Source organism: Pipistrellus kuhlii, unplaced genomic scaffold (assembly GCF_014108245.1).
Source record: "Pipistrellus kuhlii isolate mPipKuh1 unplaced genomic scaffold, mPipKuh1.p scaffold_m20_p_1, whole genome shotgun sequence".
NCBI classification, from domain to species: domain Eukaryota; kingdom Metazoa; phylum Chordata; class Mammalia; order Chiroptera; family Vespertilionidae; genus Pipistrellus; species Pipistrellus kuhlii.
In genome coordinates, this window is record NW_023425404.1 from 29963211 (window position 1) to 29988327 (window position 25117).

Sequence of the window (25117 nt, forward strand, 5' to 3'; positions counted from 1 at the left end):
GACCAGCTGTAATAGGGCACCCAGATTACTCAGATCCTTTCACCCTCCTCTTCAGGATATACTGTCTACCTGTGGGTTTTGGGCCTAAAGTGCCCCCTTGACATTCCTGTATAAAAGGCCAGTTCCTTTATCTCGGACAGGTGTACCTTACACTCCAAAACTTCCTGGAGGAGTCAGGCTCTGTTCAACTTGGCCAGAATCACACTTGTGTGTTCCTTCTCCCCTTCCCATCCTATTCCCAGTCATTTACTTAACATCTTAAGTCATTTTCATACATCCATCACTGTTTCTGGGGAACTGACCTAAATGTCTAACTGTAGAGTTAAGAGTAATTTGTAACAGAAAGTCAAGTGGGCCAAAACCGGTTTGGCTCAGTGGATTGAGCGTTGGCCTGTGGACTGAAAGGTCCTGGATTTGATTCCGGTCAAGGGCATGTACCCAGTGGGGGTGTGCAGGAGGCAACTGATCGATGATTCTCTCTCATTGATGTTTCTAACTATCCCTCTCTCTTCCTCTCTGTAAAAAAATCAATAAAATATTTTATTTTTTTTTAAAGAAAGTCAAGTAGGATTTTTCCCTATTCTGGAATAAGGCCAAAGTGGGAGTTAAAAGTTACCAGGTCTCCACGTTCTACGATCAGTGGTTTGGACCAGTGAGCGCTGCAGGGCTTACTGAAAGGCGCCAGTTCATACATACAACATGCACCACCGTCCCCGACACGGCCAGGGAGCCTGGGGCTCTTTGGGAGGAGCACATTGTAGAGGAATGTCCTGAGGAGGAAGTGGGGCATCTGCTCTTAGAAACCATGGGAGGAAGGCCTGAGAATAATTCAAAATTTGGGATGCCTCCAAGAAGGGCAGATCAGCATTTTTTCCACCTGGTTGGATGTGTTTACCCAGCAGATCTGCACATTTGTTGTATCCAGAGCCCAGGAATGGAATTGGAGAGGTAATGGGACTGTCATGCAGAGTTACTGGAGACTGATCCTGCCAGCCTGAGAGAGATGATATGTGAATTGGGGGCTAGAGAACTTGTGTGGCAATTTGAGGAGGTTCAAAGGCAGGTGCAACAGGTGAGTGAGGTGTGATGCCAATTGGCTGAATATAGCAAACAGATCTCAGGATAGCCAGTGCTGGGTGGAGCTGCTCAGGTTGCACTGTGCACCATGAAATCCCTAGGGCACTTATCAGAACATGGCTATAGCCAATTAGGGAACCCCCACAGTAAGACAGTTTCTCAAACTAAGCTACACATGGGATCACCTTGAAAATTAAAAGCCATATTCAGGCCCCATCTGAGTCCAATTATATCAGAGGCATGGTATTTTTGTTAAAGGGCTCCAGATGGTTTTAGTGTGTAGCCTAAATTGAGGGCTACTGCTATAAGGAAACGGCATCTGCTTCCCAAAATGAAGAGAGCAAAGGGAGGAGAAATATAAAAACAAACTATTCATGATTAGAGTGGACCTAGACTGCATAGGGAGGAAAAGAGCTTTGAATTCAATGTAGAATCTACTATGAAGTAGATATTAAAAAAAACATTGAGCTTTAGAAATGGACTAGCTCAAAATTTAGAGAATCTGGCCAAGAAAGTAAAGGTGATAATAAAGTAGAAAGGGGAAATCAATAGCTGGAAAAAGAAAATCATTAACAGGTATTGCCACTCTATACCAGTTACAACTAAGGATCTTTGAGGCTGCATAGCTTTGAAATATATATATATATATATATATATATATATATATATATATATACACACACACACACACACACACACACACACACACACACATAATCGATTTTCCATAGAGAGCTAGAAACGTTGATGAGAGAGAAACATTGACCAGTTGCCTCCTACACATCCCCTATCGCAGTGTTTTTCAACCTTTTTTGGGCAAAGGCACACTTGTTTCATGAAAAAAATCACGAGGCACACCACCATTAGAAAATGTTAAAAAATTTAACTCTGTGCCTATATTGACTATATATAAAGTAATTCTCTTGAATAGGAATCAAATAAACACAAAGAAAGTATTTTATAATTACTTTATTATGAAATATTAAGTAAACAAAATAGTGAAAAATTATAAAATTTTTGTCTTGTCTGCACCTACGGCACACCAGGCAACATCTCGCGGCACACTAGTGTGCCGCGGAACAGCGGTTGAAAAACGCTGCCCTATCAGGAATGTGCCTGCAACCAATGTACATGCCCTTGACCGGAATTGAATCTGGTACCTTTCAGTCCACAGACTGATGCTCTATCCACTGAGCCAAACCGGTTTCAGCATAGCTTTGAATCTTAACCTGCTCTAGTTCATAACCAAAGAAGGATCCACAGATCATATGTTTGGTGAATTTGGGAGTGGTTAGGTTATTAATTATTTTAGGAAGTATTAATCCAGAATGATTGGTAATTGGATTTTTTTAACATAGTATATCTTTCAAATTTTTCTTACCCTTTTCCTGAAAATTTCTTGATATATGACATATGATGCCAAATACAATATTAAACTCAGCTTACAGATGTATCATTTGAGAAATGAGTCATGGAAACATGACTTGTTTTTCTAAAGGTCCCCTGTAGGTGGCGATGCTTGACTTTGTCTTTAATTTATAGAAAGGAAGTTGTTAAAAAAGAATATTTTCAAATGGAATCACGGTTGGAATCACACTTGCATTTAAAAGATGAATTATATTAGGTTTTACAGAGTAATCCTACCTAACTATTATGACTTACTTTCACACTATAACGTGATTATCTTAGTCTGTTTGGGCTGCTATAATAGATTACTATAAATTGGATGTATAAGTAACAACAGAAATTTATTACAATTCTGGAAGCTGGGAAGTCCAAGATCAAGGTGCCTATTTCCTATGAGCAGCTGTTCTCACTATAACCTCACATAGCAGAAGAGGCAAGTGATCTCCCTAAGATCCCCCTCCTTTTTTTTTTTTTTTTTTTTTTTAATTCTCATCCAAGGATATATTTTTTGTTGATTTTTTAAGAGAGACTGGAAGGAAGGGGGTCAGAGAGAAATACACATTGATGTTCCTGCAACCGAGGTATGTGCCCTTGATCAGGAATCAAACCCTCAACCCTTTGGTGCTCAGGCTGACGCTCTAACCACTTAGAAACACCAGCCAGGGCTGGGGTTCCTGTATTACAGCACTAATCCCATTTATGAGAGCTTCATCTTCATGATCTGCTCATCTACAAAAGCCCAACCTCCAAATACCATCCCATTGGGAGAATAAGTTACAACATATGAATTTGGGGAAGGACATAATCATAACAGTATAAGTGAAACAGTGTAATTTTTTTCTTATGAAATTATATTTGATTTATCTTTTGTCCATTGTATTCTATATGCCTTTTGAATTTTTGAATGTCTCATAAAGCTACATAAATTGCGATTCATAAGCCATTTTTCTGCAATCTTCTATGAGAGACAGACATTTAAGAGGCTAAATTCAAGTTCTAAAAATTAAATTCACCTTGGAGATACCTTTTATATAATGCAAGATTTTATATCTGAGGTACTTGAAACTACTAATTAATTTTAATTAGTTTTTCAAGTCAGTGTATCTTCCTCACTAGAATTGTAAGTAGCTGTTACATCAAAGACTGATGTTCTGTGATCTTTGGCCAGCTATTTGACTTTCAGTTTTTCTTCAAGAAACATCAGAATTTGAAAGTTTTCGATTCATTGATAACTAGTGGCCTGATGCATGGATTCATGCACATTGAAAGGAAATTAGAAGAAATATTTTAGTATCACTATTCACCTTTTCTCTATAATAGAAGTGTCAAAGATTAAATAAAATTAGTAAAATGTATGTGAAAATCCTATCTAATAAGAGTAATATGAAAATTGACTATCATTCCAACACACAAGATGGCCACCCCCATGTGATCAAAGATGGCTTCCCCAATGTGAATACAAGATGGCCAGCAGGGGAGTCAGTTGGGAGGGACAGGGCCTGAAGGGGAGGGCAGTTAGAGGTGACCAAGCCTACAGGGGAGGGTAGTTGGGGGCAACCAGGCTGGCAGGGGAGTGCTTAGGGGGTGATCAGGCTGGCAGGCAGAAACAGTTAAAGGCAGGCAGACAGGCAAGCATAATCCAGCAGTCCTGGATTATGAGAGGAATGTCTGACTGCCCGTTTATCCCCCTTCAGTGGGATTGAGCCTAAATGGGCAATCAGAAATCCCTCAAGGGGTCCCAGATTGGAGAGGGTGCAGGCTGGGCTGAGGGGCACCCCTCCACACATGCATGAATTTCATGCACTGGGCCTCTATTGATTGATTAATAAATAACATGATATAACAACAACAACAAAGACATGAAATATAAACAACAAAAACATGATATAAAAACATTGTTAAAAACAATGATAAATTGATTAAACTTATTCTAATATCTCCCTGTGTGCCACATTAATAGTAAAAACACTTTCAGAGAGCTTGACTAATTTCCCTTGTGATGAAGTATTTACAACTTTAACATCACATGCTCTTCAAACTCAAGAGAAAGCAACCTATAACTGACCATGTCCAAAAACAGGTTCAGGTAGGAATTTTCCACTCTGGCTAGAGTTTGTCCTTGTGATTTATTTATTTATTTATTTATTTATTTTTAAAAAATATATTTTATTGATTTTGTACAGAGAGGAAGGGAGAGATAGAGAGTTAGAAACATCGATGAGAGAGTCATCGATCAGCTGCCTCTTGCACACCCCCTACTAGGGATATGCCCGCAACCAAGGTACATGCCCTTGACTGGAATCAAACCCCGGCCTTTCAGTCCCCAAGCCGACGCTCTATCCATTGAGCCAAACCGGTCTCGGCTGTCCTTGTGATTTATTAATAGTCATTGCAAATGCTGGCATCACAGGAAACTGTCTTTGAATTAATTTAAGTGAGAGGCCAGTGTCATCCTGGAACAAATCAATTATTGGAATCAGAACCACCTCTCCTTCCACAGATCCTGTTAATACTTCAGCTTTGATTATGTTAGGTCACAATCTTTTGGTAATATATCTAGTACCATTACAAAGACCCCATTTACTATTAAGATTTCTCAATAGCATGATGATTGCACCTACTTTCAATTTTAATTTATGACATGGCATTCCTGAAGGAGTAATACTATTGTATTAAGAATTTCTATGAGAAAAATTTCCTTTTCAGCATCATCTGTTGAATCAATAAAATCATCACTCAAATAGGTGTGAAAATCTCCATGGAATATACCCAAAATTTCTTTAATTTATGAACATGCTCATTTTTAGGACAAAGACTCATATGTTTGGATATATTTTTATGACACCTTTGCTTTCTTTCAGCTTCAGAATGTCAACAAAAACAACCAAATTCACGATTGACAATGACAGATCGAAACATATGCATGTGATTGGTGCCAGCGGGACTTTATATATATCATACATGTGTGAGTCAACATTTATTTTTAAATTGCCAGTGCATGTCATATGTACCGGCCAGCCAGAGAGATGGATGGATGGTTGGTTGGTCACTTAGCCTTTTCTATAGATAGATAAACATTGTAAACGTAGACTGTCCAGTTTTTATACCATGGAGACCTCCAGGTTAATACAACTACAGGGAAAACAATGAGCAACAAAATTTTACTGAAAATCAAGTAATGGAAAAGCAACATATTTATTTTGAGCGGGGAATTCTCAAATCATTTTTACCAGTTAGGTTAAAACTGTTAGTATTTGAGGTCATTTAAGACATTGTCTTAGGTCTTATGTGTTGGTGGAGTTCTGTAAAGATCTAGTGTATCCATTGATTGTGAGACGCATTTTATATAATTCAATTTATGTAACTGACTAGAGGCCCGATGTACAGGTTCATGCGCTGGCGGGTCCCTCAGCCTGGGCTGTGGGGATCGGCCCAAACTGGCAAGGGGTCCCAGATTGCAAGAGGGTGCAGGCCAGGTTGAGCGGGCCTCTTGTATGCATATAAAATCTCTGGTTAATTTCTTCCACCTGCTTCCCTCCCCCTTTCCCTCTGAGATTCATCAGTCTGTTCCATGTTTCCATGACTGTGTGTTGAGCATCTGCCCACTGGTGGTCAGTGGTCATAATAGCTACCGGTCGAACAGTCAAACACTTAGCATATTAGCTTTTTATATGTATAGATTATTAACAAGATAGTTTTGAAAATAGTAAACTTTAAAAATGTTAGAGCAAATCCTCTTTATAATGTTTATGTGCATTCTGAAAACAGAGTGTTGTCAGAGCACAGGCTCTGCGCCTGATTATCTGGGTCTGAATCCCAGTTCTGCCATTACTAGCTGTGTGACCTTTGAGGAAGTTACTTAAACTCTGTGTGCCTCTGTTTCCTCACATGTAAGTTGACAATCATAATACCCTGTTTCCCCAAAAATAAGACAGTGTCTTATATTAATTTTTTCTTCCAAAGTTGCACTAGGTCTTATTTTCAGGGGATGTCTTATCTTTCCACGTGCTAGGTCTTATTTTCGGAGGATGTCTTATTTTCGGGGAAACACGGTAGCATCTACTTCATAGTTCACCATAGGGATTAAATCAGAATACATATGATACATGTAATTGTCCTATAAAAGTTGTGATTATAGTTGGAGTGGAATTATTTTACATGTGGGGACTGGGAAATGTAAATAATGCAAATTAATTTCTGTCTGTGATGCAGTGCAAAATGTGAGCATCTGTTTGACAGCATAGGACCCATGTAAACATCACTCCTCCACCACGGCGGGAGGAGGTGGAGAACACTTGCATAGTGCTGTGATTTGAACAAGTGAACAATTTTAGAAAGAAAGAAATCATGGTGGAAGAGAACCTTTGGTGTTCATTTTTATGGTTCTAAAGCATGTTCCTTGAGTATTCAGAGCCCTGACCGGTGTGACCTGGTTGAGTATTGACCCATTCACTGAAAGATTGTTGGTTTGATTCCCTGGTCAGGACACATGCCTGGGTTAGTGGGCTCAATTCCTGGTCGGGGGTGTGCAGGAGGCAGCCAATTGACATCTCCCTCTCACATTGATCTTTCTCCCTCTACCTTTCCCTTCCTCTCTATCTAAAAATCATTTGTAAAGGGTGGGGACAGAAAAAAAATCCTCATTTCTAAACACGGGAGTCTGGGCTTTCTGGCTGGAGATTCCATTGCCCTGGATTCTTAGCCAGTTCTTCCTTCTTTGGTTCTTATGTCTGTTAAACTGAGACCAATTAGATAGCAGGCAAAGTACAGCAGGAGGTCATTATTTTTGAAGTCTGGGACTTGATGTATCTGCATAACCATTTTCAGAGTTTAGTTGAATTAACTCTTAAAGGAGCAAGATGACCCTAAAATGCTCTGTAGCAGTTGCCTTCTGAATAAACTATCTTTTACCATGTGATAAGAATATGTGGTGGGATACAGTAACTTAGCTTAACTAATCTTTTAAACTGTGTACCAACAGACAAGAATGAAGGTCAGAACCTTGAATTGTATCTGCTTCTCTACCAGACAGCAAAAAGTGGCACCTGCTTAACTACATTATATTAAACTTTCAAGACCTTTTTGTTTTCCATTGATGGAAAAGATTGTCATGAACACTAAATAGTCTTAGTTTTTAGAAACACTTATTACTTACCTATAATACAGTAACATTCTGATGAAGAGTAAGTTTACTTTAAAATTCACATGGTTGAAAACTGCTATTTCTTCCTTGCAAAACAAAACAAAAAGGTTTTTTGGAAAAGCTACTCTAGATGCAATTCTTAGAGGCTTGGATGTTTCAGTAGTTAGCACATTTCCTTCATGGTATTCGTGCTAATAAAGAACCACTGGCAGTCTGTTAGACCTCTAATGGCTCAGTGCTCTTAAACACAGTTGGTGTAAACTTTTAAAGGTTAACTTTTATTCCCATTTGTTAACTTGAGCCCATGCATTAACAGTCTGAGTTCCAGGTCTTCATGTTGGCTCATTATGGCTTTGATAAATCACTGTCCAAGTTATGTGTATACAATACAAACAATTTCATGTATCTACATTCAATAAATGACCTTGCTCTTTTAGGAATGTGTTCTGAAAACCCATTGTACTGTACACACAGTACAACTGCATATTAGGGTCCTTCCAAGTAAAAATAGCATGTTTTATCCAAAACTTAGATGGGAAGCATTACATTTACACTCAGAATACATGCAAAAAATAATCTTCTGGCATATCATTCAAATGGAACATAGGCCTGATCTCTTGAAACCTACAAACAGGAAAAACAAGTTTCACACTCCCATAAATAATAAATGTTTAACCAGAAAATGTCTTTGGATTTCAGTTCCATTTATGACTGTAGGTACAATAATGTGCTTTTAAAATAGCTATTTCTAGCCCTAACTGGTTTGGCTCAGTGGTTAGAGCATTGTCCTGCAGACTGAAGGGTCCCAGGTTTGATTCCGGTCAAGGGCATGCTAACTGGTTTGACTCAATGGCTAGAGCATTGGCCTGCAGACTGAAGGGTCCAGGTTTGAATCTGGTCAAGGGCATGTACGTTGGTTGTGGGCACATCCCCAGTAGAGGGTGTGCAGGAGGCAGCTGATAGATGCTTTTCTCTCATGGATGTCTCTATCCCTTTCCTTTCTTCTCTGTAAAAAAAAAATAAAAAAAAAATTCAATAAAATATATTTATTTTAAATAGCCATTTCTAAATCTTGTCACAGGGATTTTTTTTTTTAATTCTGTTGTTCAGAACTTTCATTCTGTAGTGTGAATTTGACACCCACATGTAGTCTATTACTCTATGTCTTGTTGAGTTTCTGGCTGTTAACCTGAAAGTCCAAGGGCGAGGAGGGACTATCAGAAGCTTAGTGTGGGTAGAAACCGAATTCCCAATTTGCTCTGGAAGACAGCCCTAGTTCAGTTCTAAATCCTATCACCTTCTTTTTATGCATCCCAGCTCAAACATTTTGTTTTTTATCTTGAGAAATGGCTCACTAAACTACTATCTAATCTAGCTGTGTGTCTTAGGCAAGTTAAACCTTGTCCCTTTGTGTAAAATGAGAGCACCATCTACTGGATGGCACTGTAGTGATGGTTAAACTAGGTGACATGGGATGAGGGTAGGGAAGAAGGCATCTCCCCAGCATAAGCCTCTGCTCTTCACTCTGAGGATTCAGAAAGGTAAACTCATACAAATTAGGGAGGTGCAGAGTCTCCTTAAGTAAACAACACGGTATGTGGTCCAGGAAAAACAAAAGCCTCCTGGTCAAAAGGGAGGTTCCACGCTCAGCAGCATGCCTGTCATTTACTTTTATGTCCCACCAGGACTTCTTCGCCTCCTCTTTAGAGATTGCTGTTCCCAAAAAGATCCTGTAAAATGTCAATAAGGGAAAAGGCATTACTGATTTGGGACTTCCCAGCAGAATGTAATACCAAAGTGAAACAAACAACACAGAGAAAGAGCCCCCAATGCAGCAGACTAGAGGAGGCCACAGAACCTAGCAGAGAAGTTCCTGGAGACTCTTAGAGTCCTGTAGAGGTGAGAGCAGATGAAATATGGCTTGTTGCTGTTGAAGTTTTCCCACATTTACCTCCCCTTCTACCCTTCTGCCTTTATCAAAGCCACTGCCCATCGCTTATCTGAAACATTTCACATGTTGATTCACTTTCAATTCAGACAATATATACTATGCTGGATGTCTGGGATACATATTAGTATGGTCAAAGCTCAGTTCTCAAACATCTCCCATCTTGAAAAATTTGGTTCTCAAAACCAAGTTGTTTGTGGAAAAATGCCTCTGTTATCTAACAAAGCCGGTTCTCCATCTGACAGCCCTCTCATGCTGGTACCTGCATGGTCAGTCACTCCAGCGTCTCTCAGGCGGCAAGCAAAGGAGAGAATGCGTAAGTATGAGTCAGTTTTCCACTGACCCTCACATTGTTTGCGTGTCAGGAAGTTTTGCTGTGAATATTTTTGTGGGGTTTTTGGCTTTTGCTGCTGTGCATTAAATACGTATTATTATTAAATATGTACAGTAAGTCCCTGTGGTCCTAGGAAGGTTAGTGATCGCAGTAAAGTGAAAAGGAGAGTTGTGAAGACAACAATAGAGCGTTAAAAGGAAATAATTGCTAAGTATGATAGAGGTGTTTGCATGTCTGATCTGGCCACCAAGTGTGTCATGGTGAAGTCTATGTTAGCACAATTTTAAAACATAAAGAGACCATCAAGTGTGCTGATATTGCTAAGGGTGTGAAAGTGCTCACAAAACAACCATCACAGCAATCGAGTTGGATATGAAAAGCAGTTAGCCGGTGACAGCATTTGGGAGGCAATGATATGTGAAAAAGTGAAGATGCTGCATTCTGACCTCCTAAAGGACACCCTGAAACAAGAGCTGAAAGTGATTTGTTTACAGCTAGAAAGGGGTGGTTTGACAAATTTATGGAAAATGGCATTCATAGTATAGTGAGGCACTAGGAAGCTGTGAGCTCTGACAAAGTAGCTGCTGATAATATTAAGACAGAATTTCAAGAACACATGGAGGCCAGCAGATCTGTTCCCCAGCGCAGGGCCGGTTGTGATGAGACAGGCCTCTCCGGGAAGAAAATGCCCCAGAGGACCTACATCACACAGCAGGAGTCACTGCCCCTGAAGGCAGGCTGATGTTATTGTTGTGTGGGAATGTGAGTGCAGACTCTAAACTGAATCCTCTACTCGTCTACCATTCTGAAAACCCATAAGTTTTCAAGAAAAAATAATCGCATGGAAAACAAGTTGAATGTCATGTGGAAAACTGATAGCAATACTTGGGTAACCAGGCAATTTTTTATTGTGGGGATTCATGAAGTGTTTGCCCCACGTGTGAAGGAATACCTCCGGGGGAAAACAATGGCCACTCAGGGCATGTCCTGTACCAGACAATGCTCCTGCCCACCTCCAGGCTTGGCGGCCGACTTGGTGGAAGAGTACAGCTTCATCACTACCAGGTTCTGGCCGCCTAACAGCTCCTCTCAGCCAGTCACTTATAATTTTAAGAAAATGGCCAGCAGGTCATTTCTAATTTTAAGAAACTTGACACAAAGGCACTGTTTCTGACATTTTGAGGTGACCTCTGAAACTCAGTTAACTCTCAGGGGATTCTGGAAGGAACACTTGAACGTCCTCACTTGCTTGAGGCTCGTAGACAAAGCCTGGAGGGAAGTGTCTTCCAGACCAGTAATCAGCCTGGAAGGCATTGTGGCCTGACTCCATTGCTGAAATTTTGAAGGCTTTGAGGCCAAGTCGTGTTGGCTGTGGAGGATGCCGTGTCTCTGGGCAAGTCTGCAGGTTGGAGGTGAATGGTGGTGATGTGGAGGAGTTGGCGGAGGACCACAACACTGAGCTGTCCACCAAGGAACTCCAGGACCTTCAGAGGAGCAGCCGCAGGCAGGAGCAGAGGAGCCCTCTTCAGAGGTGGAGGGTGGGAGGATAGTCCTACTTCACTAATCAGGGAAATGCTTGGGTCCTAGCCAGTTAGTGGATAGAGTGTCAGCCGGTAGACCAAAGGATCCTGGGTTCAATTCTGGTCAAGGGCAAGTACTTGGTTGCCGGCTCTTCCCTGGCCGGAGCCCTGGTCAGGACTCAAGAGGCAACCAATCGATTTGTTTTAATGTTTCTGTCTTTCCCTCTCTCTTCTACTCTCCTTAAAAATCCTTTGGTGAGGATTAACAAACAAAAACAAACAAGCAAAAAAAAAAAAAAAAAGAAAGAAAGAAAAGAAAAAGAGAAAGAAAGAAAGGAAATACTTAAGAAATGGGGAGAAATGCAAAGTTTTGTTGAGAAATATCATGAAGACAAGTAGCAAATCGAACAATAAACATGTTCAATGACAATGCAGTGTGTCACTTCAGGTAAGTGTTAAAACACAAGCGAAAACAAACATCATTGGGTAGGCTTTTTTAAAAAATATATTTTTTTTAAATATATATTTTATTGATTTTTTTTTTTTTTTTACAGAGAGGAAGGGAGAGGGTTAGAGAGCCAGAAACGTCGATGAGAGAGAAACATCGACCAGCTGCCTCCTGCACACCCCTCACCGGGGATAGGCACATAACCAAGGTACATCCCTTGACTGGAATTGAACCCGGGACCCTTCATTCCACAGACAGATGCTCTACCACTGAACCAAACCGGTTTCAGCATCATAGGGTAGGTTTTTAGTGAGACAGGCCCAGTGAGCAGGAAGCAAGTTCTAGTGAAGCAAAGAGACGAGAGAGAAAGAACCCCAGAAAAGCTACCTGACCTTCTTATGGAAGGGTCTCCCCTTCCAAACAATCCCTCCATCCCTCCTCTCCACTCACAGTAGCTCTCAACATTAAAGGTAAGCTCTAGTGTGTATGTAAATTTTCACTGGTATTGTACATTTTATTTCCTTTTTGTTAAATTTTCATTTACATTTTATGTTCTTTTTTATTTTAGTTTAGTTTATTTTTTTTACTGTCCACAGTATTTCATTTACCAAGAGAGACTATTCTTTAGCTCAAATATTCATGTTTCATAGTTTAGGAACACAGGTCAGTGGCAAACTTTCATGGAATTCAACTCAAAAGGAATTCTTTACATTCCAAGATCACTTTGTACTCTGAAAGATACCAATCTTCCTCCCTCATCTCCTCAAAATCTTTCCTGGAATCATAACTTCTGTACAAATCTGAATGTGCCTTCTTTCTGAGTTCAGCTACACCAAACTTCCAGGAAGCTGCAAGCCCCAGGGAGACAGTGATGGCTCCAACAGTAGGAAATCTCGGACGCTTGGCCAGAAGGCCACACGCCTGAGGTTTCGGCAAAGCACCGGAGACGTGGTAGGTATAGTCTCCCCAACACCAGTGTCCGTCCTTCCTCTGTCCTTTTTTTTTTTTTTTAAGATATTTATTCTTTTAAAAAATATATATTTTATTGATTTTTTACAGAGAGGAAGAGAGAGGGATAGAGAGTTAGAAACATCGATGAGAGAGAATCTCGATCAGCTGCCTCTTGCACACCCCCTACTGGGGATGTGCCCGCAGCCAAGGTACATGCCCTTGATCAAAATCGAACCCGGAGCCCTTCAGTCCACAGGCCGACGCTCTATCCACTGAGCCAAACCAGTTTCGGCTGTCCTTTTTGTTTTTAAAGTACTTATTTATATTTATTTATTATACTATATATAAGAAAGGTTAAAACAGAATCTTTTGAAGGTCTGGAATGGATTAATTCAATTTACATTCTTTCTAACGGGAAAAATGACTTGGTTTTTAAACAAATCTCTTCACAAACAGCCTTCTAGAATGAATTGAGTCCCAAGTTTGAGAACGGAGGTTCCACTTTACCATGTTGGGTATTAGGGGCAAACGAATCTATAAAATGCAATCCATAACCTTCAGCTGCTCACTCATCCATAATGTGAAATACATATGCAAAAATAATTGCAACTCTTAAAGAACAATGATAAAGGTATAAATTAGCCATAGCAGCAGTATGAAGGAGGGCAATGGTTAACTCCGCCTGAGGTGATCAGGGAAGATTTTATGGGAGGACCATTGAGTTGATTTGTAAAGAATGAATTGGAATTCATTAGGCAACCTATCAGCTGTTCTAGACAAATACCTGCAACTGTATCAAACGTGGTGCCAGTTGGAACATGGGGTGTATGTAGCAAAGGACTGGCAGGCAGGAGGGCAGAGGAAGGGCATGGAGAGTCCATACCGTATTCGGGAGTGTAAATTGGATTCTGTAGGGAATGAGAAGATTATTAAACAGTGAAGTCACTTGCTCGAATCATGTTAGAAAGACTCTGACGGTCTATCAGGCGTCCTCAAACTTTTTAAAGTGGGGGCCAGATCACGGTCCCTCAGAGAGCTGGAGGGCCGGACTATATGAACTACTAATTCCTACTGTAACATCTCGGCTGCGCTCACTGCCCAAAACACCTGGCGGGCCGGATCAGACTCCTCTGCGGGCCGCATGTGGCTCGAGGGCTGTAGTTTGAAGACCCCTGGTGGGCTGAAGGGAGCAGAACATGAGGCAAAGAGATCTGAAAGGCATCGTTAATAGTGGCCCAGACAAAGATATCGGGTTGGGAGGGTCTGAACACAGGATCTAGCCGTGAAAATGGAAAGGAAGGGGAGGAGTTGAGAGCCATTGTGGACCTCACTGAACGAGAAATAGTGGTGTCGGTGCCATGGAGCATCCCGATGGAGCCAAGGCCTGCACAGGCCTTATCATGCCCTTGTGCACATCAGAAAGGGTTCCTTTAAAAAAAAACCAAAACACTTTATGTTGGACAAGTGTTTTAACATACCCTGTACTAATTTTATTAGAAGTAGAGATTTTATTGCCACCTACTAGAAATTTGTCATGTATATAAATTGTACAACTCTGGAATCAATGGCTATACTTTTAACTTTTTGCTTTGACTTCAAAACAAAAATATCTACCATGTGAATCTTCTCCCTTTCCAACAGCGTTCTTAGCCTGAACACTCTGGTTAGCTATAATGTAATAGGCAGCTAAGTACATAGGTTTAGGGGCAGAGGATAGGGTGGATGGTGAATAACAAGGTCTTATAGATCACCCTGAATATAGAGATTGAAAAAAGACATTCAAGATAAGCCCTGAGAAATACTAAGCTTAGAGGAATATTTGGGAAAAAATGAAACAATAAAAGCAACCTTGAAAATGTCTTCTTCCTTGACTTCGGGGACAAGCAGTCCTCAATTTAAATACATTGATAGTCACACAACTCCCATTAGTGTCCTTCATACAGTGACTCCTCCACAGGCCTTTCCTGTGCCAAGTTCATATTTTGTGCTTCTGTCCCCAAATCAACATAGTGATACTGCCTGCCTGTCAACAATAGTTTAGTTGTCTGCGGAACAGTGGTGCTTTGACTGTTATTTTAATATTTGGTCTTTATTCTAGAGAAATGAGAGAAGATCCCCCCTCCGCCCAAAAAAATGCTACTACTAATGATAAGAAGCTCAGGTCTCAAACTAATACAACTTAGATCACGGTGGAAATAACTGGTGCTAAGAAAACCATAAACCGTTAGCCTCTGTGGCTGCTCATTGGATCTTGTTTGTCAATTCACTTGTGAGAAGGAACAAGGAGACTATGAAAGGAAGGATACAGAGCCAACACTGGAAGTTCATGTGGAACATGCAGGTCTAATCATTTCCTCTTTGGGAATATAAACTTCCCTCCTGTCAGACTCAGGTAGGTTCAACGTTCCCCCTCTCCCAATGATCAGTTGCCTAATTTCCTTCTGTTGCCTACCTCCCGGTTCTCCAGAGTTCTGTCTTTTCACAGCTCACCTCTATGCACTCTCCTTCATACACCTTGCAATTCTCATGTTCCCAACTGCAAGCTTACTGTAGGCTCCCCACCTCCAGCCCTCCGCCTCTGGCCCCTCACTGAGCTCTGGCCACCTCCTCACCTGCCTGCCTGCTGTCTCCCTCCTCCCGCCCCATTAGCGTTATGTCCATTAGCAAAACCTCTGCCAAGTGGACTCTTCTGCCTCACTTCCTACTTTTACTCGTGGCATTGCTATCCTCTCTCCATCTTTAACTTTCTGCCTCTGAGTGAAATCGGTGCAGCGTGCAGTTCCCCGTCAGAGGGGCTCAGTCTTCCTCTCCTCTCTCTGATTTCACTGCCACGGCCTCAGGTTGGGCCTAAACACCTGTCATTTATGACCCTGTGGTGGCCTCCCACTTCTCGTACATAGGTTTACACTCATCTGTGCAAACAGTAGAGCAGAGCACGCTCCTAACTTGGAGTTTCAAACTGCTCATCACCCTGCACAAAAACAAACAACAAAACAAAACAAAAAGCAAACAAACAAAAAATACAGCCCAGAGCCTGCTTGCCTGCTGAGTAAGAACTCCCACGCTGGCAATCAATATCCTTACCTTCTTTGGCTTCCCTCCTGCTGTCTGACCAAAGTGGATTTGTCTGCATGCACAGTGTGTTTTGCTGCCTCTGTCGTAGCTCATGATTCTTTCATGGAGTGGGGCATTGTAGCGGTGACTTCTGTCCTCCACGAGACCAGATTTCTGTCCAAACCCACCGCACTGACCCCTGCGCCTGCCCCACCGCACCGACCCCTGCGCCCGCCCCAGGACCAAGCGCGGCCATCGAGAGCCTCATGTTCCCAGCCACAGCGTGGGGGTGGGTGTCACACGGCCCAAGTCCGCCTCTCAGAACACTCCTGGGTAAGAGGCGCTTCTTTTCTGGGGTAACTGACGCTCAGGAGCTGCCCGAGAGTAACAGTCCTCACAGGGGAAAGCGGCAGAGAGAGAAATCGGGACTCTGTCCTGACGTTCAGTCTGAGCCTCTGGAACCAGCCAGTTGACTCTGTTCTGCTGGCGTGGGGTTGGGTTTCCCTTCCATGTAGGACCGGTGGGCAGGCCCTGAATGGCTGTAGCGCCTCCCAACCACCGCCCTCCTGCTGCCTCCACAGCCTTTCAGCCGCACTTTCCCCGGGAAGTGGGCTGCGTGGCACGTGACTCACAACCTTCCTAGAATATTGGCTGTTGATCATTCTGTGGAGATCTTGGCCTATCAAACTACAAAAGCAAACATCATAAAACTAGCCAGAAAGCATAAGTGAAGAAACAGACTCCTGTTGTGGGGTGGTTTAACTGTGTTTAAAAAAAGCAAAAAAGCAAATCCACCGCCTTTGCCCCCAGTGTTCACCCCTCCACCTCTTCATCCCCATCTTGGGATCATAGTTAGGGGGAATACGCAATAGTTGAGAATACGAACAGCTTAGGAGAACAGGTGGATTCTGAGGCTGGGACAACCCCGATGTTTATAGGGGTGCCTGAAACCCGGAGGGAGGGTTGTAACTTCTTGGGCAGCGAAGTCTGCGCCCGGAGAGCACATTCCGAACGGAAGGTGTCCCCTGAGGAAGGTTAAACTCCCACGCTGCTCCTCTCTCGAGTGACAGGAAAAGCCTCCATTTAGTGTGGAGTTGTAATTTTTTACCTCTTTTCTTGTGATTCCCTTCAGTTATGCAGCTGTCAGAAAAGCCTGGCACCAGGGAACAGCCTGACTGTGGTGACAGGGCGTGAAGAGGCCAGTGTAAGAAACATACCCACATTCGCCCTCCGGGTGCCCCTGGGAAGGGAGCAGCGCCCTCTGCCCGGACACACACACACACACACACACACACACACACACACACCAGGCGGAGCTCACCAGATGGACGGCGGAAGAGCAGGGAGGGCACCCACCATGCGTGGGGCCCTCAGAGAGAGGCGAGATCAAACCTCCCCTTTCCCAAGATAGGCCAGAGGGGACCTGGGGGGCTGAGCTGACTGACCCTCGGGGTGCAGATATTATACACAATGCACACTTGACTTTAGATGTAATAGTCCAGAGCAGTTGAGGTATTTGAAAAGTTTGCGGTAAGCCTAATTATCTTTTATATCACCAGATTTGAAACTCCATACAACTGATACTCACACCGTGTTATTCCAAATAAGTTGGTAAGGTAGTGTGTGCGTGTTTTTTAATATAACTAAAGAACATGTTTTTGGTTTTTGTTTTTTCACTAAGACATTATCTTAGCACATAATTAAACTGTGTCACTACCCCCACCCTACCTCGAAGAAGGGTTAGTACAGTGAATGTTATAAAGCAGATGTGAAGAATTGGAATCAACATTAACTGACAAAGAAAAACTTCCTTCTAAGTCATCATAACAATGTTTAAGTAAAAGAGAGAGAGAGAGAGAGAGAGAGAGAGAGAGAGAGAGAGAGAGAGAGAATGGGAGTTCAGATTGGCCAACATCCTCACATTTCATCTAACACATTCAGTCCTGGCTAGAGTGTACCAAAGTGAATCAGGATTACTCTCATACAAAACTTCCACCACAGACAGCTGTACACACCTGTGTTCCAAGCCCACCCCCAACCCCCAAATGCTTCCAACACAACTATTGGCCTGTCGGGCCTGTCAACGAAGGAGTGCGTAGATCTTCTCTTTAACCCAATCTTTGTTATAAGGCTGGTCTGTCTAGGTATCAGTTCCATAAACAAGACAGCTGAGATCTGCCAGATCACCAATAAAATCAAACAGCTGGCTGATATGTGATAGAGGGGCTGTTAGGATCCATTCTCTTCAGATGTTCCTCAGACATTTTCCAAACGTCTTCCATGCATTCATTCACTGATTCATAGTCAGCATAAGTTCTGCCTTCTGGTGTCTTGGTAGGTTGTTCCAGCAAATTGGTGTGAGACATCGCACCAAACACTTTCGCTGAAGCCTCTGCCGATACACCACCACACATGAGCTTAACCCAGTAAGGTGGTTTAAAAATGTGATTTCTTACATGGGATGCCGAAGGTCTTTACGCTGTGATTATACATCATCCTGAAACCAAACTGAGCAGAAAAAGGAAGACCGTGAATTTCAAAAGTTTCCAGAATGATTCCTTACACTCACAGGGCTCATTTATGGAAAAACATAAAACCACCATTCACTTATGTTCCCACAATGCGTGTAGTTTGATTTTAAAAGCAGCTTTCATGATTGACAGATGATTGGCTGCAGTTGTAGGAGAATTAAATTACCAGCCAATAAGAAACCAGATTAAATGTTGTAATTGCACATAGATGGGCTTAGGACTGCCAAAATGATAGAAGTGCTGCCTTATGTGATCTTGCTTAAATGTTTAAATGTGATTAGGGCTAACATACGACACAAGCTAATAATGCCACTTAACAGTTCAGAGCTTTGCATTTACATAAAGATCTCTGCCCAGACCTGGGTAACCTGAGCAGTGTGTGTGTGTGTGTGTGTGTGTGTGTGTGTGTGTGTGTAAGGAAGCGTGAATGCTGTAAGTAGGTACAAAATTAATTGATAAAGGGCTGGAGAAATTCTTTGGCTTTATTTTTCTTAGCAATGTCTCATGGGCACAGGCATATCTTGCCAGATAGCCTCGGAAAATGTGTCCATTATTGTGCAGCCAAAAGAATAGCATTGTTTGCTGTCCTTCCCTGGGGATAAGGCGAGGCGTGGGAGTCTGCAGAGAGGGCCTGAGCAGCCTCCCAGGTCAAGAGGAGGAGGACATGGCGCCAGCTGTGACTCTCTCCAGAAACACTTCTCCTGCCACTTCTCACGACTGACTCATCCAGGAGGTCCCAGGGCGTTTTGCTACCATCTTTCCAAATAACCAGTGCCAAGAATTGACCAGGATCAGGGGAGTGGTCATGCAAAGCCTGCTTCTGTTACTCTGTCCCTTTTTTAGAAAATTGATTTCAGAGAGTCAGAGGGAGAGAGAAACATCATTCGTCACCATATGCAACCCAACCACGGATCAACCCGGAACCTGGATATGTGCCCTGATCAGGAATCGAACCCATGCCCTTTTGGTGCACAGGAGGATAATTGTTTTTGCCTTATTCAGTCATCTGGCACTTATATCCCACCCTTCAATTCAGTTTGTACTTAATATTATTTTTATTAGTTTCAGGTGAACAGCACAGTAGTTAGAGAATCATATACTTTACAAAGTGGTCCCCTGATATTTCCAGTACCCAGCTGGTACTGTACGTAATTCTTACAATACTAAAGGCCGAATGCACGAAATTCATGCAAGAGTAGCCTTCCTTCCCCTGGCTGCTGGCCCCAGCTTCCCTCTGGCACCCGGGACCCGGCTCCCCTCGCAGCCCCCACTTCATTCGGAAGGTCGCCTGGAAGGACATCCGGTCTAATTAGCATATTATGGTTTTATCTTTATAGATTATTGGCTGTATTTCCTAGACTGTACTTTACCTTCCTGTGACTACTCTGCAACAACCAAGCCGTACTTCTCAATCCCTTCACCTTGTTCATACCCCTCTGACAACTGTTAGTCTGTTCTATGTGTCTGTGATTCTGTTTCTGTTTTGTTTATTTATACTGTTCTTTCTTTCTTTATTTCGTTAATCCTTGCCCGAAGATATTTTTCCATTGACTTTTAGGGAGAGTGAAAGAGAGAGAAAGAAACATTGATGTGAGAGAAACACATCGATTGGTTGCCTCCTGCACAGGCCAGGGAAGAGCTTGCATCCGAGGTACATGCCTTGGATTTGTTTAAGACTTGCCAAACATTGCTCATTTTCAAAAATCAATTTTATTGAGATAGAACTGCTGACTTCAAAAACAGATCTTTAAAACACAGTACTTCTGTAGAAATGGTGGAAAAGTAAAAGCTACATTCTTTATATATATATATATATATATATTTTTTTTTAATTGATTTTTTACAGAGAGAAAGGGAGAGAGATAGAGAGCTAGAAACGTCGATGAGAGAGAAACATCGACCAGCTGCCTCTTGCACACCCCCTACCGGGCATGTGTCCGCAACCAATGTACATGTCCTTGACCGGAATCAAACCTGGGACCTTTCAGTCCGCAGACCGACGCTCTACCACTGAGCCAAACTGGCTTCGGCAAAAGCTACATTCTGTATAAACTGCAATATCACCTTCTTGAAAGTCAGGGAGAGGACACACCTTGGAGATGGGTCTAAATGGCAGAGGCAAAAATCAGCCTCTTAAGAGTTAAGATTATAAAACAGAAATCATAAGGCAACAGCTTTATGGGCAGCCTTGAGATTGCTATAATTATTAGGTAAGCTTGCTAGGGTCGGTAAGTAGAAATTCTCACCTAGTAAATAATGCAAATAATAATACTATGGGGCTGAAGCCGGTTTGGCTCAGTGGTAGAGCGTGGGTCTGCGGACTGGGGGGGTCCCAGGTTCGATTCCGGTCAAGGGCATGTACATTGGTTGCGGGCACATTTCCGGTGGGGGGTGTGCAAGGGGCAGCTGGTCGATTTTTCTCTCTCATTGACGTTTCTAGCTCTCTATCTCTCTCCCTTCCTCTCTGTAAAAAAACCAATAAAATATATTTAAAAATAATAATAATAATAATAATAATAATACTATGGGAATGCTCAGATGCCAGGTACCTGAAACATGTCACAGGAAGGACTCTAATCAAAACGAAACACCTTATATTTATACGACACTCTAAGGTTTTTAAATATCTTTCTTTTACACTCATCTTATTCGATTTGGTCTCCACAAAACACCCCCTGCTGCCAGTAGGCCAGGTATCGTTCTTCTCATTGGACCTCAGAGAGGTCCTAGGTTACTAGGCTGCAAAGTGGAGGGGAACAGTCCCTGGGGAGGAGGCGTTAGGGTCAGGGCCATGCATAAATGGCATTGTCTGTTTTTAAAAAAATCCTCACCCTAAGATATGTTTTTATTGATTTTTAGAAAGAGAAAGTGAGACTAATTACTGTAATCCTGTTGCATTCATTTCCCTTACATGCCTTACACGCAGGCTCACCATTTCTCTCCACTAATACCAGCAGTGAGTATTTTAGCAGCCGATGGCCAGGTCTTTAGTCTTGTACTGACTTGTTTAGTGTGCGCAACAGGAAGTATTTTGCTTTTGGAGAGCAAGTAAAATGGTTTCATTTGCATTACACTTATTAACTTGTGCAGTTAATCAGCGTCTGGTTAATATTTAAGAAAAAATACTAATTTTTATTAAAATGTTCTATTATTTTATGTTAGCGATTACTCATTTGTTTCAGCCCTTTGTATTCAGCATGTCTCTATTGAAATAAACCTATGTTTCTATGAAAATTGAAGCTTTTGTTTTTTGCGGCCCACATAACCTTAACCCTTGTTTATTTGGCCCATGTCAGCCTTTGAGTTTGACATGCTTGGTGTAAAGAGGTGGTGATCATTTTCCTGCTGGTTGTGGCTCTTCAAATCAGCAGTCAAGCGTAACTAGATGGCACCTCTCATGCATCATTATTATAAGACTTCATTGAAGCAGCGCTATGGTCCTTGTCTTCCCGATGAGAGAGCTTAAGGCCAAGGCCGAGGGCACACATTGCTGGGCTTCTTCACGAGGTGGACTCAGTCTGTGCACGGGGCAGAGTGGCTGATGTGGTTTCTCACTGGCTTCTTGTTAAGAAGCTTACCAGCTGAAACCGGTTTGTCTCAGTGGATAGAGCTTCAGCCTGCAGACTGAAAGGTCCCGGGTTTGATTCCGGTCAAGGGCATGTACCTGGGTTGCGGGCACATCTCCAGTAGGGGGTGTGCAAGAGGCTGCTGATCGATGACCCTGTCACATTGATGTTTCTGGCTCTCTATCCCTCTCTCTTCCTCTCGGTAAAAAATCAATAAAAATATATTTAAAGAAGAAGAAGAAGAAGACGAAGGAGAAGAAGAAGAAGAAGATGAAGAAGAAGAAGAAGAAGACGAAGGAGAAGAAGAAGAAGAAGATGAAGAAGAAGAAGAAGAAGAAGAAGAAGAAGAAGAAGAAGCAGCAGCAGCAGCAGCAGCAGCAGCAGCTGGCCAGTCATTTCATTTTGCTTGTATGGAGGCTTTTCCAGGATGTGGGAGAATTGAGAAAATTGGTCACCCTTCTTACGTTTCGAAAGTCCTTGGAGGAGTTTCCTCAAGAGCCATCTTGAGGGCTAGCACTGTTTAGGAGTGCGAAGCTATATATGTATGGTATTTGCCAATAATTTCCTTCTACTCAAATAATATTTGTAGGCATTTAAAATGTTAACTTTTTGCTATTCTCCTAAAATTGTCATTTTGATTATTTTCCTTCTTCCCTCATTGTTGTCTCAAATCCACAAAGGATACTAGATGGAATGGAAATAGAAGAACAACAATAATAAAAGAAACTGGCTACCGTTTTTATTTTTATTTATTTTTTAAATATATATTTTATTGATTTTTTACAGAGAGAAAGGGAGAGGGATAGAAAGTCAGAAACATCAATGAGAGAGAAACATTGATCAGCCGCCTCCTGCACCCCCCCTACCAGGGATGTGCCCGCAACCAAGGTACATGTCCTTGACCGGAATCGAACCCGGGTCCCTTGAATCTGCAGGCTGACACTCTATCCACTGAGCCAAACCGGTTTTGGCCGACTACCATTTTTAAAATGTGGTCTTGGTTGTAGGGTGCTGAGGACTGATCTGCAGGAGCCATTCTCAAACGGGAACACTGTGACGGCCCCAGCGACTCCCACCTCTTCGTATTCATCATCTCGTGTAATTCTCCTCCTTGGAGTGTAATTCTCTCTCTTTGGATTTGTCTTGGGAAGTCTCCCTCCCGATCCCAACCCCACACCCAGCCCTAGCCCTGGGAGAAGCCAGCAGCCCTGTGGTGAGGAATGATGTTTCCAGCGAGCAGCCAGCACAGACTCGAAGCCTTGAGAGGCCACGTGAGGGACCTGGGAGGCAGCTTCTCCGGCACCAGCCGCCTCGTGAGAAGCCGCTGCTTGTACCCGCACCCGGTGCAGCATCACGAGCCCCTGAGCCAGCGTCACAGAGCTGTCCCTCCCGAGTTCCCGGCCTTACACACTGGGCGTAAGAGATGGCTTTTTTCCATCTGTGTTTCGGGGCAATCTGTTCAGAAGCAAGAGATAACCAGTGCAAATGTGTGTCAGAATCACCGAGACAACAACTTGACAAAATGCTTATTTCTTCATCCCACCCCTGGAGATTTTATTCAGTCCGTGTGGCCTGAAGTCTGCCTTTTTACCAGGAATCCCAGGAGAATCAGCAGTGCACAGCTTTCTGCTGGAGAGCACACCGGGAAGATAACTATTCCCTGGGAAGGCCATCAGAGGTGAAGACTGCGAGGGGCGGGGAGCCAGATAAAATTATATTTGAACCAGTTATATTTGAACTTCTGATATTGAATAAAAATGTTTTGATGCACATATGCCTCATGCAGTCTTTAGAAAGTATTTATACTGAAACATTATCTTAAATTCAAGTTTAACTGGGTGTCCCATATATCTATTGGCTAAATACAAATGGAAGGTCCAACGGGAAGTGAAGGGGCCTTCTTTTGCAGTTGGCAGGATTTCCATCCCTGGGGGGCTGCACGCTGACCAGCTGGGTCCTGCCCCTCCCCCACCTGTCAGGCAGGCCGCACACGGAGGGCCCTTGGACTGTCTCCGGGGAGGGTTTGGGGAGAGCCGCTCAGAAAGTCCTCCCACATGGCCCTGCCTGAGGGGATGCGGACCTGGTAGGCGCCACCCATGGCACTGGGCCTGGTTCCTTGGGTGCTGTTGGCACCAGCCCTTTCCAGACAGCCCTTTCTCCCCCATCCCTCCGGGTACTCAGCTGCGTGCAGCTGCTCATAATGAATGCGTGTGTTTCTTATTCTGAGTCTCTGATGGGTTTTATCCTTTGCAGCTCTCAGCCCGGTGAAAAGGATGGTTCCAGAGATGCCCATTCCTCAATGACGGGTTTTAAGGAACTTGGGCCAGCCCGTGTGTGGCTCCCGGGGTTGGGTGTCATCCCAAGCACCAAGAGGTCACCGGTTCAATTCCCAGTCAGGGTAGCCCATCCATAGTTCTCTCTCATCTATGTTTTTATCTCACTCTCCCTGTCCCTCTTTCTCTAAAAATCAATAAAAACGTATTTTTTTTAAAACAGGCACAAAAAAAACACATATTTTAAAAAATGAATTCAGGATTTTACTTCTTTTGTACACACTTTCTTATCACAAGGAAGTCTTAATTTTTATGTTTCTTTTTTCAACTGTGAAATATCTTCCAAAAAAAAAAAAAGACAGAGGATGAGAGGTTGTGGAGGGCAGGGGAAGGCGCGGGGGGGGGGGGGGGGGGGGGTGAGATTGGAATGGGCAGACTGGAATGCTTAAGGCGGGGATGGAAAATGAAATGAAGGCTCAGAAATGTGCAGGTAGGATAGAATCTCAGACCTGTGCTTTGAAATCAGACATCAAAAGGGAGGTCACGTCATTCCGGGCTCCAGTTCGGCCAAGCCCAGGGCCTGCCTCAGGCTGCACACTCACAGGAGAGGAACTCAGCTGACTCTCTCCCCCAGGGAATGGGGGAGGAAGAGGGGAGCGGGGCCTGAGCCTTGAGGAGGAAGGGAACAGGATCTCTCTCTGCCTGGAGCCCCCGGAGGCTCTAGGCTAGGGGTGTCGAACTCAATCAGAGAAGGGGCCAAAATCTAAAATCCAGCCTAAATCGTGGGCCGAATGGTTTACTGAACAGTCATAAACTGTCATTGTGATGGAAACGCAGCGGAGTGCAGTGATGACAGCGCGGTGCG

The 25117-nt window shown here is 43.0% G+C and overlaps 2 pseudogenes; both read right to left on the bottom strand.

Moving 5' to 3' along the window:
* Window positions 1-12429: 12429 nt before the first annotated feature.
* On the bottom strand, window positions 12430-13709 carry LOC118709449 (annotated as a pseudogene).
* Window positions 13710-17806: 4097 nt separating this feature from the next.
* Window positions 17807-18300, bottom strand: LOC118709451 (annotated as a pseudogene).
* Window positions 18301-25117: the final 6817 nt, after the last annotated feature.